At 45.2% G+C, this 16,812-nt stretch overlaps 1 protein-coding gene across 1 annotated transcript in view; it reads right to left on the bottom strand.

Moving 5' to 3' along the window:
- HIVEP3 (HIVEP zinc finger 3) overlaps window positions 1–16,495 on the bottom strand; it is a 324,947-nt gene extending 308,452 nt beyond the window's left edge. The window contains exon 1 of the mRNA XM_074563334.1: window positions 16,446–16,495. The gene's annotated coding sequence lies outside the window, so the exon portion shown is untranslated. The remainder of the gene's footprint in view (window positions 1–16,445) is intronic.
- Between the last annotated feature and the right edge of the window lie 317 nt (window positions 16,496–16,812).

The following is a 16,812-nucleotide window of genomic DNA, read 5'->3' as shown; positions in this document are numbered from 1 at the left end:
GCCTCACTCCCTACCGCGCGACATTTGATCTCGACCCCTCCTTTGGGGCAGCAGCAGCTTTTAACTTCGCTGCTAATCTATGTGGGGGGAAAAAGGGTATTTATTGCAAAAATGCTCACAGATGCAAGTTATTGTGCGGCTGTTTATGTATGAGCATTGCTAGCTGATGGCACTGCAGCTCAGAGGACAAGAAGGACAGAGGAAGACAATGCATCATCTCCTGTAAGGCCAGGTAAAGCCCTAAGTTGCAAAAGAGAGCATCTGAGTGCCCTATAATGGCTTGTCATCTGCTGGATGTCAGAGTAGATGATCTAATGGCCCCAATGAAGGCTTGAAACTCAACCTCTCACAGAATGATTTCCCTCCTCCCTAACCTGTACCTCCTCTCCATCACCATGGGGCACCACAAGAATGCGCGGTCTGGCCCCAGGTACCTTGCAAAACCTTGTTTCTCCTCTTGGGTCCTCTTCACACACTTGGATAGCCACCCAGTGAGTGGAAAAGTGAATGAGAACACCAATACGCTCATTAAATTGCATTTTGCTCCCATTCTGCAAAAGTTATGACTGGCAGCACATATGCAAGTCAAGACAATCAGCCCTCTATGTCTTCCAGCAATACCATCTTCGTGTCCAAATCATTACTAAACTGATTTCCTATTGCAATTAAAGATGCTGCCAGCGAGTACTAATGCAGACTCCAAAAGATTTCGGGTATTTTAGAGGCTGGAGTTGGTTTGATGACTGTACTCTGATTCAGTACATTTTTCTATAGTCATTTAAAGCAAGACTTTATCCATCTTGGTTTCCTTTCCAACCCTCGGCCTCCTTAACTATTCATTTCATAGAATGGAATCATAGAATCATTTAAGTTGGAAAAGATCTTTAAGATCATCAAGTCCAACCATAAAACTAACACTGCCAAGTCCACCACTAACCCGTGTCCCTCAGCACCACGTCTACCCATCTTTTTAACATCCCCAGGGATGGTGGCTCAACCACTTCCCTGGGCAGCCTGTTCCAGTGCTTGAGATGTTTCGTGCAATAGTCACGCATTTCAGCTGAGTTCAGTGATGTCCCGGAGTTTGGGGCAGAAATCTGGCCGTCAAATTCCTGAATTTGAGGAGAAGGATTTAATTCTTTCCCGTGTTAAAAATACCTTTAACTGGAAACCCATCTTCCTCATGTGCTAATGAGTCTACTCGCGACTCCTTCTTGGCTAAGACTCCTTCTAGTTTAACATCTTCTGCCTAACTAGCTCTCTCCTGACAGCTACTAATTTAGAACTGCTTTGTCTTAACTCGCATTTCTACTCAATTGACCTCGTGGGCTTCTTTCTTAGTAATTCCACAGAAAATGTGCTCAGCGTGCAATTCCCAAGTTTGCTTTTTTTTGTTTATTTATTTATTTTTAGCTTCTCAGTGCTGCAGACTCTAGTCTGGAACATGAAAATTATTCCTGGCCTTTTTTTACTATGTCTATTATCTAGAGTGTCATCACTGCTAGCGCTTTGCCAACTGAAATATCACTCATAATTGGTATCAAAGTACAGGAGGGGGGGGAAAAAAAAAAAGAAAGGAAAAAGATCTGTTTTCTCTCCCACAGGTGCCCTGCAATGTCACCAGGCTGGAAGGGGTGTGCACCAAAAAAAGTGAGAAATAATTGTTGTTCCTAGCTTTCTATACACATATATGACAAATACATTACACGATGCAATATATTAATTACACTTTCAGCTCTAGCTTTGCCAAGGCATTCAGATTTCCTTGCACAAATCTGAGATCGACTTCAGTACAGAGAGCTTCTGACCCGGCTGCCACCCAGCTGCATCCCTAAATGAAATATCCTTATCTAACAAAACGTAGGAAGGGTCAAAGCCTGTGGGTAGGTTCTCAGCCCTTCTCTGTCCAGAACACCCGAAAATTAGCTGAAAGAGCAACGCATGAGTGACCCCTCATGCCTCATGGTGATGTGTCCCCCTGGGGTGGGGTCCCTCTTCCTGTAACGGAGAGCGTAACCTAAACCAGAACCGGAGCCAAACTGTAAAAGGTGGAAAATAATCCCCGGTTTGCAATAATGACATATACCTAATGTTTGTAAGGCACTTTGAAAGATGGGATGTGTCACAGATAGCACAGCTTTAACTTCTCTTAGGTCCAAACACCATCAGCTTTGTATATAACACAGCTGTTGCAGAGGTTTTATTTCAGATGAGCACAGAAGCATTGAGCAGAGTCTCTGTACCTGGCTTTATTCATCTATTAGACTTTGCCTAATGACAGTCGCTCTTATTAAACTATGTAGTATCTGACCTAGCAAAATTCAAACTTTTTTTGATAGAGAAGCCAGGGGCAATCGCTCCATCCATATTCTCCCACTTTCCTCTTTTTGAATACCGAGACCTCGTGGCTCAGTCTTACTGTGGAGAAGCCTTCGAGTCACAGCGTGGCCACAGGGGACAAGTATCTTAGTGCCGAACTATTATAGTACCACAGGGAGATTTTAACATAGCTGGGGTTTTGTGACCTCAGTAAAGATCATATTCCAAATTGTGCATCCTGGCATGCTAGTTACGAAGTTTATGGCATAAATGTTTGGAAGATGCTCAGCTGGGAGCTACAGAACCTTACGCAGCAGGATCAAGTGGAAGAAATAACCAACCATTAATAGACAGATTACTAATATCCTAGAAAGAAGTTCTCAAGTCCTTTTAAAATGCACACGCTAACACTGCCTGGCATGGTTTGTCAACGTATGATGACAAATGAAGGCTCGTCCACTGTTTGAGCTGAAGTACGATGCCATGGACATGGTCTGAAGCATCACTTCTTTCTCAAACCCCAGAGCAACCAGGATCTCCCAGGACAACCCAGGCAGTTCGGTACCTGTGAAGACTGGTCTCTATCTTGCACTTTTCAAGAGAAATAAGAAGTTCTCCATTTAACAGAGTAATTTAGCTAAACTGCTACATATTTTAATATTGCTATTTAAATACAGTAACTAGAGCCTTCGTTTTTATGGATGTCAGGAGAAACATAAGTTAAAAGTTATAGGCAAACCACAGAGGAAGTATTTTAATTTCCAACATGCAGCATTTCTCCTAACCTGAAATAATGATTTTAGCTTGTTTGTGCTCCCAGAAGCCATGAAGTCTGCAGGGCTCTGAAACATTAATTTACCAGGAGGTGTGAGGGAAGTAACACAGCATACCCTCTGTATCTGCTACGTCTTTGAAATTAAGAGGATCTCCTCTAGGAGAGGTGCTTTAGTGATCTCTCCATTTTTTACTAATGAACTTTAGGAATGTCTCTTTATGCTGTATTTCAGTTTTCTTAAATCAGGTTGCTAAGTCATGTCAAGCACCGTAAAATACGTTCATATTCTCAAGAGCAGAGAGCAGTGGTGTGAGCTTCTCCACCAAGTTTCTCCAAATAACAAGTGAAAAAATCATAACCATTAAGAAAAAAACATAGCCCTGAAAACAGGCTGGTGCCTGCAACTAGGGCTGGTTTCTCTCCGGCTCCCATGCCACCAACCACAAACATGTTCAGCCCTGGTTAGCAATTTGCTGGTCCACTAACCCAGCTCTTCCTTCCACGTGCTCCGTCTCTGCAATACGGCAGCACCAACATCAGCCCACAGAGTACAGGTGTGTCATCCGGAAGGTGTTGGGCTTTGGACTTTTTTTTTTTTTTTTTTTTTTTTTTTTTACACTAATGCCAAAGTTCAGAGAAGTTGCATTGGGAAGAGAAGGACAAATGGAGTCTTTGCTCATCGCCATTCAGTTATCGGAAACCTTTCATCCTGTCCTGTCAAGCTTTGTGTGGGGAAAAAAAGTAATAGCTAGTAGATAGCTAATCTGATCAGCAGGGTCCGGTGGTCCTCAGTTCTCACCCTCCGAGGAACCAGTACTGCCGCTGAATGGCCCCACGGTGAACACATACAGGGAAAATATATGTTTCTATGCAATGAGGGCTCTTAGGGACACACTTACTCTTCCAGACCAGAGATAAGGCACGTTAATTGGAGGGTACACACAGGACCTCCCTCAGGCTATCCATTACCTTTCACCAACACTTAAAATAATAAATTGCGGAGTTTGATGAATGTCACAGACACCGTTCGATTATCTTTTTCCCCTCCCCCTAACCATCCAAGTCTTAATTATACTCTAGCAGTTAGTCTCCACCAAAACAGCAATAACAAAGACGCAAAGAGCACGTAGACATGGGTCTACCTATAAAAATGGAAACACAAATTGTGTTGCCTTGTAATGACTCCAGGCAGAAGAAGCGGTGTGAAAAGCAAAGAGCCCAGCCATGCTCAGCTGCACAGTTGCTTTGCCGGCCTTTCACCTGGGGCAATTTCATTTTAATTTTCACTTACAGCCCAGGCAGGATTTAATTTGGTTTCCTTCTAGTCCCCACTGGACTTGTTTTGGTTTTTTTTTTTTTCCCCGTCCATATCGCAAAGCATACATTCACGTAGCCATTAATACAACTGAAATCCTCAGAAATGCCACATGAAAGAAAAGGTCAGGATAGTCTAACATCTGCATTAACAGGGTTTTATGAGGTGCAGAAGAACCATCCCAGAATTGTCCTGTATGGGCCAGTTCAGTGGTCTGGCAAAAGCACAAGGACTCTTGGCAGATGGCTTTATTTTAATGTAGCATGGGAACGGCTTCAGAGCCCGTCAGCTGCAGTACATCCAAATACTCACGGAAAACAGTATTCTAGCTGTGCCCAAGAGTTAATTTTCAAAGGGGCAGGACTCAGGCTACAGTAAGGAAATGTGGTTTTCTATTCTCTGCTGTACAAGGCGCAGGAAAGGACTAAATCTGCATTTAATTTAACCCCCTAAATAAATAAAGAAAAGCAACCCAGCATCTTTTGACCTCCCCTTTCCAAAGCTCTGCAGCAGCCAGAGGGAAGATATCCCGGGTGGCAGAGAGGAACCAGCTGTTACCAGCAAGACAAAAGAAGAGCGGGGAAGGCTTTCCTGCGCGGCCGGGAGAAGGTGGCAGGGGAAGCCCTGCTCCCAGGCGGCTCCTGCAGACAGATGGATGTAGGCGAGGTTTGCCCCACGGAGCACAGCAAGAACTGCTTGTGCTGGAGGACAACACATGCTGGGTGCGACATCTCCTCTCATGTTCTTGCAGCAATAGGGATTTTCTGCCAGCAGCATCCCAGCACCCTCCCCTCCGCAAGCTTCTCCGAGAGCCCATCGACTCGGGAATGCTGGCACTGGAACAGCACACTGGGACCAGACCCATCCTGCTCCCAGGACTTCCAGGAGGCCTGTGTCTCCACCATGCTAAGGTTTCTCGTTCACCCACCCCAAGTATTTGCAATTCAGCACAGCACTACTGAGGTCCTGCTGCTCTGCATTTTTACCACCTCTGAAAGCAACGTTTGTCCAGAAATGGTTATAAAAGGGCCATGGGTCCGCGAGATGCTCTAGCAAGAGCTTCTTGCCTCTGAGTCTGTAAAAAAGGGCACCACCGGATTTGTATCGCCATTATTAAGAGTAAATAAAGGCAGGAAAACAGATCAGCCTCCAGCTTGACTGTGAAACGTTTCATTTTATCTTGCAGAAGAGCTGTCTAGGTGAGGGCTGGAGCAGCACCCTCACCCTGCGCACTTCTGCTGCTGCCTTGTAACTGCCTCCAGGAATTTTTCCTGAGAGGTTTTGCTTATCTGCGCTGGTGATGTCGCCTTCCTGCTCTCTCCCTTCACGTCAAGACAATCCAAATTTCATATAGCCATTGGAGCCAAGGTTGGGGACAAGCTTTGCATCCCCCCCAGCATTGCCAGCAGCACGGGGCATGAAACACGTGGCAGAAGGATGGAGCATCCCACAGCTGGACTCACGTGACAGCCCAGAAACCTGGCACGGAGATAACAACAACCTCCCTGATGAAGTCCCATGAAGGACTTAATAAAATTACTGCATTAGATGGCTTGTCACAACTACACCTCCATGAAGTACCCAAGTGGCCTTTAGTTATTTTAAGTTTGCCAAAGCTTGGGCTTCGACCACATCAAGCACACGAGTATTTCACCTGAAATGATGAAATCTGGGGCAAAACAGGAACAAAAGCTCTACGCTGGCTGGCAAGGGCAGATTTCAAACCTGGATTTCTCCTTTGCCCTGAGTCTGGCTACAAAGTCCAGTCTCCTCGGAAATGCAGAAATTAATTACCTGCATAACAAGCACCCATATTATTATATTTGTTTACCTTATTCTCTGGTCTTGTGTGAGTGTTATGCTTTGTTAGCACAACACAAGTATTTTGTAACACAAAACTGAAATTTAGGCAAGAACTACCTTCCCCGCCCTTTAATTTATAGCAAACTCTGAGTAGATTTAATTAACACAACAATTTTGAGCATGTTTTAAAACCACAAGAAACTTTAATTTTAAAAAAATTGATTTTTATCTAGTTCTAGCTCTTTTCCTGAAGACAGCCTGATGCTTGTTAACTGGTGTAGCGATGAGTATATAGTAATTTAGCCTTCATGTTAAATTGGGTGCTTTTTTGCTACCTAGAGAACACAAAATATTCTCTAAGTGTTGTCAAGCAATTATAACCCAGATTCTCTTAGTCAGAAGCTATATTTGAAGTCCTAATTTATTTGTTTTATATGCTTTATTATTCTAGGAAATACAGAATGGCAGACATTTATTATTTAATAATTTTTGCCATGCTGTCTTTGAGTTGAGACTGGGGTTCAGTTGAAGTTACACAAAACCGGCATTTTTATTTGCTTGTCATTTTAGTAAATCAAATTGAAACACTGAAAAAAAAAAAAACAAACAGAAATAATGAATTATCACAGCATATTTTGTATGTAAAACTGAGCGCCTTCTCCAAGAGGTGTATTAACAGTAGTAGGCTGACTCTTTCAGGTTAACATGTGATTTTTCAAATACATTTATGTGCCCTGAGATGCATATAAAGTACCTAACAGGAGTTTTTAAAGTACCTAAAAAATTAAATAGCAAAGTAGCACTGAAAGGAGGAGTTAAATTCCCAGCCTCCACAGGTATCTACGGGGATTTTCAAAGACTTTCAGGTAACGAAAAGGCTTTGGAAGTCCGACTCCCAGACTGGGGCAGTGGCAGGGTCCATCCTCCCCTGGGTGTTTTCAATTGTAGACCAGAACAAATTTTCTTGGTTTTGCAGTTCCTATCCTTTTACTCAGTTTTGCGTGAAGAAATCCAAATAAAACAAAAAAGCCCTCCCAAATATTCAATTGAAAACAAAAGTGACAAAAGCAAAAGGTTCAGAGCGCAGATTTTGACAAAACTTATATTGGGAATAAAATAAGAGTTTCCCCAAGTGCTCCTCATTTATAGAGACTAAAAAGCCCACAGATTAAATAAATGTATGAAAGGATGTATGCGGTTAGCTTGAGCTGACTTCCAGTGCTTGAGATAACTCTTATCACTTGTAAAATATTTTTAATGTCTTAAAACTCAAAGAGGTCCCACGCACAGACTCTTCCACAGCAGTTATTTAAAATAGACGACGTAAACTATAACTTGAAACAGATTTTCAGGATTTCCAATTAAACAGGCATCTCCCGGTACTAATTTTTTTTTCTTCTAAAATTTTTTTTTTTTTTTTTTTTAAAATCTCTTTCAAAACCCCAAAGCATCCAGAAGTGTTTATGGAAAGTTTTTCACATGTCTAGGACAGCTGCAAGACTTCCAGCTTCACACATAATTCAGCGCTTCCTGCAGCAGCTCGGACCAGCGTGCCTTGGATTTCTTGGCGGCTTTTCTCACCGATGGCTTTAACGAGGGTCGGAGGTACGAAAGGCTGATAAGGGGGGGCGTCTAGGAAAAAATTAACCGCAGGGTGGGACTACGAGAGGCAGCTCCTCGGCTCCCTTCCTCCCTCACAGTGCTCTGTGCTGGGTGTTTCAGGGATTTTGGCATCTTGGGCAGCTGGTGGATGGGAATTACAGCCCAGACGCGAATGCGGAACACCCTGGCATGGGCCGGCCAAGCCAAGGTCAACCCCAGCAACAGGCGGAGGGGAACGCGCAAGGAAAAAATAATTCCCCAGGCCAGGGTTTCACCTGGCATGGGCCAGCACCCTCGCCCCGAACACCCGCAGCAGCCAAGAGGCAAAGCCCCTGCCCCAGCACCCCACATCCCTCCCTGGCACAGCATTCATGGGAGCCCCCTCCCTGCCAACAGAGCCAGCACGGGGAGAACGACTGGCTTGTGCGCTGGCTTTTAGCCAGGCTTGCCACTTTTCCCCCTAAGAAGACAGACAGTTGACTGTAAATTGGCATAAAAATACACATATTTGCATAAATCCTGGGGCAGACCATGCCTGGCTCGTGCCTTCCCTTTTTTAAAAACACGGTGCCTCCTCCTCTGCAGCGATGGTTACGTGCACGCAACGAATAAATAAAAGATAACCTCATGACCGTATTCCAACAGGAGCCTCAACTTTCTGTAACAGCAACAAGATGAACAAAGAGGGAGGAAGGAGGAGGCCCCTCAGTGCTATTTTCGGCCCTTATTAACAGACATCAAAAGGAACGTCAGAAAGTCCGAGCCCTCCCAACGGTGTGGTGCTGCGAGCCCAGCCAGGGCGGATACTGGTGGGACAGGGTCGCACGGCTGGGATCCCAGTGCTCTGCTGGGAACAGAGAGGCTCCAGAAAATCAGGCAGCAGGCTCAAAATTTCGGTAAGGACAAACCGAGAAATCCAGTAACAGATGTCTAAAGAGAGAGAGGGGAAGGGATCTGTTTGGACTTGTGAGAGTAAAGAAAACGAAGTATGCAAATCACTTCTCAATTTCATACAAAAACACCCCTTTTAAGGTTTGAGCCAGGGAATAGACAAAAACAAGAGTTCGCTTCAATTTGCTCATAAACCTGGAGGAAAGGACAGCATGAAACTCAGCTCAGGTCACCCGGCACGTCGAGCGTCCGTGCGGGAGAGCTGCCTGACACATGCCCCACATCCCAACCCCGGCAGGGCTTCGTCCCGAGCTCTGTAAGTCCAGACCATCCTGTGCAGAGGCTGAGCCAAGTCAGGGTCAAGAAACAAACGTTTAACTTCTGGCACTGCTGCGGCTATGGCTCCAGAAAAGACAACAAAGCTTTTTCCACAGCCTGTTGCAAGCGCAATCTGACACATGGTGCAGACTTGCTCAGGGCTGGGCATCTCCATCAGACTCCCTGAACCCAGCCTTTGCTATTCCACAGGGTTTTCCTCCAGGAATACCCTCCGGATGAGCAATCAATGCCAGAGAACGCTCGCTGCTGGAAGGCGCGGAGGAGATCCTGCAGGAAGCGGGTGGGCAGTGTGCCCGACCACCACTGTCAGCCCCTCTCTTCCCGGTCCTGCTTACCCAGGCCGTGCTTTGCTCAGCCTGAAGCTCATACTTCCAGATTCCCATCGTCAACCTTAAAATCCCACTCCTTGAAGAAAGAGAATTCACTGGAATAGCAAGGGCTTTTTCTTTCTACTTAGAAAAATCTTCAATTCAGCAGCACAGCACCAGCTTCTCTCCATGCTAACGTCACCCCCACACCCCAACTGAGCCACTTCAAAAGACCCCATCAAAGCCCTGCTCTGCTCTGTATTGCTAGGGACATTAAAAATCACCGTATCATTGCTAGATGTGGCAGAAACACATAAAAGAAAGAAGATCCTCAATGCTGGAATTAATACAAAACCACTAACCAAATGTCAGTCTCACCCTTGCCTGCTTCCACACGCGGAGAGCCGAGCGTGGACTCGGGGCTTTTGATTTGGTACCACAAAGCACGGCACCGAAACCAGAAATTCGCCTGCTGTTCCCTGGCAATGCCATTCCAGGGCATGCAGAGGGATGCGACGTGGAGGCTGAAGGGTTAAACGAATTCTCCCATTCAGCGACCATCTGATGTGCGCACATTCAAAGTGCTAATTATGTCTAACAAAGACAATGCACAAAGCCCTACGTGATACTGTAGGAGATTTCAGTAATGCCAGTACAGCTTATTAGGAACATTTTTTGTGGGTTAAGAGAGAGGACGAATATTGAAAATCAGCACGGGTATTTGTACGCAATGTCCCTAGGCCCAGTGAAATCTGAATTAAGAGCAATTATCAGAATGATATTGCGTGTTCTGTACTGCAAGCCTATTGCCTCGCTCAAAGGTCCTTCAAGTACTAATGGAGAAAGCTGCAGGGAAATTTAACCGGCCATGAGCTGGGGACATCTCGGTTGGAAACAGAGATGGACAAAGCTAAAGAGCCAGGGAAACATTTTCAAAAGCAGTCTCAGTTGATCGGAGGGAAAATGTGCGTTGCCAAATCACCAGGTTTCCCCACGGCAAAAGTGTCAGCCTGGGTCTAAAGCAGGGAGAGGTAGTACACGACCCTCACCTCCTCCACCCTTACGGAGACTAACAGCAAAAATAGGAGCACGCGCATGAAAAGAGATGGACTGCTGGAGTCCAGCACGCCAAAATAATGAGAAGTGGCTGAGGCTGATGCAGGGACAGCTGGGACCTGAGCCACCAGCCTCATCCCTCCCGTGCTGGCAGCTGAGCATCAGCTGGGGCAGTCGGCAGCGCCGGCACTGGGGTGGCGGAGCAGAACGGAGACAGGTGCCTAGAAAGGAAACCCTTCCTAGCAGTATATACGTGCACACATATATATATGCATATATACATGCATAATGGCAGCAACACAGAGAGCCAGGCCCAAGTCCAACCAGTAAGCAATTGTTGGGTTAGTGCTGTTTTAATTATAGAACTTCTGGCTTTTTTGATTTTCTTTGGACTGTGTCTGCATTTTTATGTTTATGGAGTAGAGATACCCAGGAGGCAAATCTCAAAATGCCGCCTCCTCTTCATTATTACTTGGCATTGCAGAACCTGGGAGCCCAAGGCACCGTCATGCCCCAACATGTGGGTACGCATCGCAGCGGCTGAGTTAGTCCCTCCAACGGCGGTGAAAGGCAAAATTAAAACGTGTATTTGTGCTTCTGGTGGCTTTTTGAAGTGCAATACTTTGCAATAGTATTTATTACCCAGGTTTCCTACGGAAACAAGGCTTATACAGTCACACTTTGCACATCCAAATTGCGGCTAAATTCAAAATATGGGTATAAACCTCAGGGAATTGTGTCCCTACAAAAAGGAAGGCATAAAAACTGGTGAAAAGCAGCGTTCAGGCAGATGTAAGTGGACAAATTCTGCCTCAACACATGGAAAAAGCAGCCAGAGCAAAGCTGTTATAGCTCTGTCTGGGTGTCATCAACAGACAGAGGGCTTGAAGTGACTGTGCAGACCATACGTGAGGTCATCTCCAGCACATAGCACCTTGTAAGGGACACAAGGGACCCTGCGTGAGGGTTACTGCAACGCACCACAAATGCTTTAGAGACCCAAGGACTCAAACCCCTAGGAAAGCCTACTTCATCTGGGCTGCTCATGCAGTCATTTTTCTCTCTCTAGAAAAGCAACATCGCTAAACCAGAACAACTCTTACCTGGCAAATGCAATACAGAGCGAAATATTGCTACAAGTCAGAAATTCACAGCTTCAGTTTCTGTCAGGAACCTGCTGGAACCAACTGTGCACCTCCACGGTATGAATTACTAGCTCGGGATGGGAGAAATTTTGAAGAAGTAAAGCCGGGGGAACTTAAACAACTCTATAAATTTAAATATAGAAGTCCTTGTTTGGACCTTAGAAAACAAGTTGCAAACGCAAACCATTGGTCAGACACTGGAATAGGCTGCCCAGGGAGGTGGTGGAGTCACCATCCCTGAGTGTGTTTAAGACTCGTTTGGATGTGGTGTTAAGGGATATGGTGTAGGGGAGGACTTTGTAGAGTGGAGTTGATAGTTGGACTCGATGATCCCAAGGGTCTTTTCCAACCTAAATTATTCTATGATTAATATAGTCACAATTTGAAATAAGTTTCTCTTCTAGTATTCAATGCCACACTTGCTGCAATCCCCCCCATCGTAAGCTCATAGTCTTTGTAAGTTTACGCAGTTGGTATGCATTAAGACAGAGCTTATGCAAGCTTTTGAATCACAGACCGGGTAAAATTCTGGAAAAAAGTTCCTATTCATAGCATTGAAGGAGAGCAGGGACCCAGGGCTCACCTCGACCAGTTTGCCAGCATAGGGCGTTATTTAGTCTTCACTGCAGGATGGATTTTGGGGTGAGAAAGGATCGGCGAGGAAAGTAGAAACATTCAAAGCTTTTTCACACTGTTCCTAGAGACACAAGTATAAAAAAAGTTTAACTCCCTTCACTTTAATGATAATTATTTTATGCTGTCTGGATGCCCGAGACTTTTTCCATGGGTACTGTAATACCGGTGTAAATGTTATAGCTGGACTTCACAGGGCACAAAAATTACCCAGCAATTAGCTTTCCATGCTGAACACATATGCCTTCTTTTTAATTGCCAAAATGCTTCCCGTCTCTCCTGCTACAGGTGATATTTTTTTTCTAAAGCCAACAGAATATTCCATTTTAGCTTCACAGTCTCACTGTTTTTCCCTACACCGGAGTCTACCTTACAATGTGCTTTACACAATTTGGATGGCAAATTCAAGGTCTCCAAAGCTTGGAAATGTGAAAACCAGGTTCTTCTGCCCAATACTTAAATAAACCTTGTTGCACATAAGAATTTCGCTGCAACCTGAGATGACTCTTTTTTCCGCAGGCTCTCTGCCTCCCCCACTGCACCGAGGAGATGCTGCACAGGCATCGAGCTGAGATTCAACAGCCCGTTTTGTTCTCGCTGTTCAGTGTGTGGCCTTGTGCCTTATTTACTATAATTATTTCAACATCTGCTCTGAAGACAGAAATTTGTTTATTTCCTCAGAGGCTTTTCTATGGCATTCATTGCTATAGCGTTTGAATGCTTTATAAAATATTAATGGATTTCTGTTCTTTCCCTTCTGTTATCATCTCCATTTTCCAGATGAGGAATTCTGGCCCGCGTATTAAATTGTGAATTTGTTCACCAATTTGGGAGGAAACAGCAGATCTCCCGCACACACGCAAACCAACGACAGCATGTTTGCAAAACAGGCTCTGGCCAAGGGGCACGTGTAGGGCTAGCGGGTACAGCCCTCACTAGCCAGGACAAAGCATCCCACACCCAACATTAAAAGGTGAGGCATTAAGCAATGCATTCAGAATCACACCAAAGCTTTGGGATTAGACGCGAGTTTTCCAAATAAAAGCAATACAGAAATAAGGAGGACGAGCTTCTTTTTGTTCTTTGGCATCCATTTCTTGCGTTAGATGCCTTCCTACTCTGCAATAGGATTTATAGAAACAGCGTATCCCCAGTGTCGAGACACCATTTCAAGCCCTGCCACGGGGGTCAGATCATACTCAGCATCTCCCGACCCTTTGCAGTAACATCTCCCAACTTGAAAACTAACAGCATGTACAAAAAACAAAATCTTCATTGTAGATTAAATATTCTCTATCTTCCTTTGCAAGTCCAATTTCCCAGCCCTCCGAATCCTTCCTGCTCCTTTTCTCTAAGCACTCCCTCGCCTGTTCCACGTTCATTTAAATTGTGGGCTGCCAAACACCGCCCCCAATGATGAGCAGAGCAAGTTGACCCCATGCATCAGAGAGCCCTGTGCTGCTCCACACACACCACAGCAGCCCCATGCTGATGTCCCCCAGGCAGGTCCCAGCCTGGCATGTGTGCCGCTGATGGGTCCCGTCTATATTTAGTTGTTTATTTGTGCCCTTATTGAATTACCTTCCAATTTGTCCACCTTCTCCTCCTCCATCTGAGTTCTGAGCCCGTCCTTTAATAGCCTTGCAGCCCATCCCAGCTTTGTGCTATCTGCAAATTTAATAAGGGTTCTCTCATCAATTAAAACAGTTGATGTCACCAGAGCAGGACCACGTCACAGGGCCCCACACCGCACACTCTTGCATCTTGACAGGAAACTGTAATTAGTTTGCAGATACCTCTGGGGGTTGGACTAGGTGATCTCCAGAGGTCCCTTTCAACCCTATGATTCTGTGATTGATTCTGTGAATGAACTTAGGGCCCATTCTGTAATTGCGTCATCAAGATGCAGAAGACAATAAGTTAGGAAAACCGAAACATTCCCACGTGCATCCGCAGCTACATTAAGCATAAACAAAAGCCCTAAATACACCCCATTGCCACTTTTCCCCTGCCTGAAAAACTCCCTACCCAGCAACTAAAGTCCATGATATCTCAGAAATAACCACTGGCAGCAGAGATTGCTTGAGGATTTGTGGTTTTTATATATATGTACACACATATAAATATGTATATTCAAGTACACCGGGAAGTTCATCAGCGCAAGGTAACTGAAAAAAAAAAAACATATTTATCTAACGTATTCTAGGCTTTTCTTTCCCTATTCAAGCCAGAGACCCTCTCCTGCCGATGCTGTTTATTAGCAATGATAGACACTGGACCGCAGCTGATCCTTTCAATAGTGGCAGATGCAGCGAAAAAAAAAAAACAAAAGAAATAGATATTTGCTGCTGAATAATGCTTTCTTTGGTTTCTATTAAATACAGTATAGCCCTCCCACTCCTCTTTTCCTTCGGTCTCCGCAGCAGGTTCACGTTAGCCATCTGAAGCACGGCTGCAGCCATCTCCAAACAGATCAACAAATAACTGGTGAGAGGAATATCACTCATCAAGAGTGAATGAATGCCTTTCTGGCAAGGGAGACGAAAAATTTCTACTCTACAAAAAGATAGCTTTTTGAAAAAAATAAAAAACATACATCAGGAGAAAGCACCGCTCCGCTGTAGAAAATATTTCAAATAGGTTTGTAAGTACCGGTACGTCTGCACTGAAGTTTGTTTGATTCTTTCCCTCAGCAAGTCTCAGACCTATGGCTTAAAGTCACTTCAGCGGTCACAGTTTTGACTCTCTAATCACTAATTCACACGCTATATTACTGCTGTACTTGTGACATGCCCAAACTGTCTAACTAAGGGACAGATTAATTTAGAATTACGCCAAGTGTTTCACTTGACCACAAACGAGCCAGCTCAGTTGCATTTCCTAGCCCATTCCTGACTTCCCGTGGTATTTAGCTGAGCCGGACCTGTCCTGTCACCTCTAGCACTAAGCAAGAAAGGTTGAACAGAAAGCTGAAATGTGGCTGTAGTTTAAAGAGACACTCAATTAAAAGCAGAAACATGAAACTTCAAATTTAAGTCTCGGGCAGGATAACCTCGCAGTCTGCGGGGTAAAGGTTCCGTTGTTCCCCCTTCCAGCCTTGCAAGCTCAAAGGAAAGCAAATATAAACTGGCTAAGGATCATCAACAGCATGAAGTTCTGCAGCTGGCATGGGTGACAATGCTAGTGATGATTCAGGAGTCAGACTGATCCAGCTCTCTGCATCAAGCCTTAGCTCTTTAGGAGAAGGAAGGAAAAAAGGAAAGTAAAACTGTGTTTTAAGCAGTGAAATCAGCAGGCTCTGGTTGTCAGCATTTTTGTTTGTTTTTAGTGCAAATTTAGGAGTTGTGAATATCTCAAGAAGTTGCTGGCATCTGGGAATTTCAGGCTAAGACGGAGCCGATGTGGCTGTTTTCGCTTCCTGCCATAGCATCAGCAGCAGGAGCATGGCTGCGAGCCCCGAGCTCTCCCTCCTGCCGCTTACAGCGGAGACCGTGGCTGCTCCTGCTTCCCGGTCACTAGGCAGGGAGCGAAGACACAGACAGGCACCTTCACTCCAGGTTTCACTAGCACAGCACCCACCTGTTCCTATAAGCTCAAAAAAAGAACCCCACCGAAGGTCTATATAGGGAAAAGCAATCATGCACACGCTTGGGTAGAAAAGGATGCCCTCCTCCACCAGCCCCTCAGCTGATGGGATGCTCCATGGGTCTGGAGAAGGGCCAAGAACAGCAGAGGAAACAAGGAGAGCAGATGGGGGTGGGAATGACGCTCTGGGGCTACCAAGCCCAAGCAGTCAGGAAATAGAAAACTTCAAAAAGCATTTGGTTCTGTTTCCTCACAGCTTCAGAGCCCTGAGGGTAACTCGAGCCAGGCCAGTAAGCTCTTGCCCTTGAGGTTATGGAAAAACCCAAGTACTGCTTTTCTGCAAGCTGATATTCCCCACAGCCACACACCCGCAGGAGTTGAGAATTTCAGAAAAAGTTGCACAAGTCACAAAAATGTTGCGAGAGCTGATGCCTTTCATAGCTTGAAAACAGGCAGGAGCGAGCAGCAGGAGGAAGAACACCGTGAGCCAGGGGCAGAAAAGACGGGGCGGAGCAGGGCACAAAGAGGTTGGGACATCGCCACGTCTGCGCTACACAACAAACTCCAGCACGGACACAGCGAAGGAGGAGGAGACCTCAGTCCATAAACACTCAAAGCATTTCATAGGCTTCACGCACCGGGGCAGGAGTAAAACCAGAAGGATTAAAACTCACCTTCCCAGCCTGGACCAGCTGCTCTGCACCACACTCCTTCCAGTCCCAGCCTCCACGCCAGCAAAACCACCTCAGGTGTCTCTGCTACCCTGATATAAGCATGTCCCTAAGCAGTAATGAGAAACACACTTTCCCCATGAGTCAGAAAGACATTTAAAGAGTTTTGTTTTTTTTTTTTTTCTTTTTTCCCCCACCGTGCACAGATTTTTTAGGGTCAAGTCGTTCTCTCGGTTAGCAGGTGGAGGAATGCATTAAATCATTCAATGTAAGCTAAGCTGTCAGCATTGATCTGAGCAGGCAGGGAAATTTGAAATGCAGTTTTCACCCATTTTAAATGGATCGTCTTTCATATAAACAAAAAAGTGTT

Source organism: Larus michahellis, chromosome 19 (genome assembly GCF_964199755.1).
Source record: "Larus michahellis chromosome 19, bLarMic1.1, whole genome shotgun sequence".
NCBI classification, from domain to species: Eukaryota; Metazoa; Chordata; class Aves; order Charadriiformes; family Laridae; genus Larus; species Larus michahellis.
This window is presented reverse-complemented; position numbering and strand designations above follow the sequence as displayed.